The 2,670-nt window shown below is 48.8% G+C and overlaps 1 protein-coding gene across 1 annotated transcript in view; it reads left to right on the top strand.

Moving 5' to 3' along the window:
• The first annotated feature begins 6 nt into the window (after window positions 1-6).
• Window positions 7-2,670, top strand: part of TMEM222 (transmembrane protein 222) — a 10,402-nt gene continuing 7,738 nt past the window's right edge. The window contains exon 1 of the mRNA XM_006777637.2: window positions 7-40. The gene's annotated coding sequence lies outside the window, so the exon portion shown is untranslated. The remainder of the gene's footprint in view (window positions 41-2,670) is intronic.

Below are 2,670 nucleotides of genomic sequence, written 5' to 3'. Positions count from 1 at the left end.
TTCCCTACTGCGTAGTGTGGACGCCCATCCCGGTGCTCACGTGAGTTTTCTCCGCCTGGGGACGTGGAGAGCCTGGGTCCGCGCGGAGTGCTCGGACTGCCCAGGGCCAGCCTCCGGCCCGATGCACAGCAAGCCCTTCCCTCGGGCCCGGTCCACAGGCCTGGCCCCGAGAGGTGCAGGTTTCTGCTGAGGGTGGGTCGTGCCCCCCGCCTCATTGCACCTCAGAGTCAGGGAGAAGGACGATGGTAGACCAGCGGGAAGGGTTCTGTGGCTGGGAAGCTCGTACGCAGGAGGGGCCCTGACACGGCCTGAGAAGACATCTTCACATTCACGGTTTATTCGTTTCTTTCTGTGCACGAGCTGTCCCGCCGAGTCCGGAGGAGTTTGTTAGGATCATACCCGGCCCTGGGATGTCAGTATTGTTAGGGCCCCAGAGATCTGGGATTCAGCGCTTTGTCTGACGGATGACCCCGGAGATTACACACCGTCTCAGCTGCAAAGCGTGTTTAGGTCCCAGGGTGCTTGCCTCCCAGACAAAGGTGCTTTCTGTGGCATTAGCTTTCATCGGGAGAGAACGCAGGCAGTGTTGCCGCCTTTTTTTTTTTTTTTTTTTTTTTTTTTTTTTTTTTTTTAGCTTCTGGTTGGGGAGACCTGGTTTGCCCTCCTGCTTCAGCCTTTGACAGCTGATAATGGCCACTGCTCACAGTGCTGGACAGTTGCCCAAGCTCTCATATTTTTCTCTGAATTTCACAGCCACGTTCTGAAGTAGGAAATGCCTTCTCAGGTGATGAAGCTGAGCTTCTTGTATCATTAAATGTCCTTTTTATTTATTTGTTTTTAATTCCTCACCCGAGAGTATTTTTCCATTGATTTTTAGAGAGCGGGAGAGAGAGGGAAAGACAGAGAAATATCGATGTGAGAGAAACACATCGATTGGTTTCCTCGGCCAGGGAGGAGTCTGCAACCGAGGTTTGTGCCCTTGACCGGACTCAAACCCAGGACCCTTTGGTCCCCAGGCCAGCGCTCTACCCACTGAGCCAAAGAGCTCATGTGCACATAAAATGACTCACCCTCCAGCAGTAGGGAGAGAGACAGGTGAACCACCATCTTCGCACACTGATGTTTGCTGACCTGGAGCACAAAATTAGGAATAGATGTGGCACAAGGAGCTGTCCTCTCTCTCTGGATGGGGGATCAGAGAAGCAGCTGAATCCAAAGATCTGTCCACCCCCCTCAGAGAAGTTGATAATTCTTCATGAAAAGTCAGATAATAGTTACTATTACTAATAGAAACAGCTAAGGTTGGGTACTTACTCTGTTCTGGGCCAAACATTTTATATTCACTATCTCATTCAGTCCTTACATCAACTGAATGAAAATAGATACTGTCATCCCATTTCATAGATGAGGAAATAAAGGCTTAGAAGCCAGCATGGGGCTTTTTTCTTTTTTAAAAAAAATATATTTTTTATTGATTTCAGAGAGGAAGGGAGAGGGAGAGAGAGAAACATCAATGGTGAGGGAGAATCATTGATTAGCTGCCTCCTGCATCCCCTCTATTGGGGACTGAGCCCGCCACCCAGGCATGTGCCCTGACCAGGAATCGAACCGCCATCTCCAGGTTCATAGGTTGATGCTCAACCACTGAGCCCCAGACAGAAGCTCCAGCATTCGCTCATTCATTCATTCAATAAATAGTTATTGAGGACCTATTATATACCAGATCTGCATAGGAAGCAGCTGTGGAGCTTGCCTTCATGAAGCTTCCAGACTGACAAATACTTTGAGAGTTTCTGTTTGGGGACTTCCCTGGGCCCAGGGCTCTGATGTTGTCTCTAACCTTTATTCCTTCATTCTTAATTTCCATCAGCAGATGTCAGCACAGCTGTGGTATGTGGAGTACTGCTCCCAGACCTTCTCCCCAACTAGATGAACGGAATTGGGGGGCGGGGCAGGCAGGAGGGGTCCTGAGGCTAGGATCTGAGAAACCAGCAAAACTACTTTCTCATAATTCTGAATCTGCATCCTGTGGCCACTATGTGTCTTCAGCAGCTTACTCTATGCCAGTCCAGCTGATCAGATAGCAAGTATTTATTGAACACATCATGATAACAACACTGAGCAACTACCAAGTGCAAGGAAGTGTGCTAAGCACTTTACAAAGTATATCCTATTAAATCCTCGCAGTAGCCCCTCATTGAGGTAATTATCATTACTATCCACCTGTCACTGATAGATGAGAATGAGTAACTCACCCCAAACCATCCAGCTGGTGTGGTTCAGTGGTTGGGCATCAACCCAGGAACCAGGAGGTCACAGGTTTGATTCCTGGTCAGGGTTGCAGGCTGGATCCCCAGTGGGAGGTGTGCAGGAGGCAGCTGGTTGATTGTTGTTTCTCTCTCATTGATGTTTCTATTCCTCTCCCTTTCTCTAAAATCAATAAAAAAACATAAAACCAAAGTCAGGACTCAACCCCGGTCTGATTTCAGAGCCTGACTCTACTCTTAAATGTGGGGCAGTCATTCATTCATAATTTAGTCTATGAATACTTAGCTCCAGCTGAATGCTAGGCATTGCCTTAGGGCAGTGGTCGGTAGACTGCGGCTAGCGAGCCACATGCGGCTCTGTGGCCCCTTGAGTGTGGCTCTTCCACAAAATACTGACTTCTGC

The sequence above is a fragment of the Myotis davidii genome, unplaced genomic scaffold, assembly GCF_000327345.1.
Source record: "Myotis davidii unplaced genomic scaffold, ASM32734v1 scaffold149, whole genome shotgun sequence".
NCBI classification, from domain to species: Eukaryota; Metazoa; Chordata; class Mammalia; order Chiroptera; family Vespertilionidae; genus Myotis; species Myotis davidii.
The sequence above is the reverse complement of the archived record's forward strand: the minus strand, read 5'-3'. Positions and strand labels throughout refer to the sequence as shown.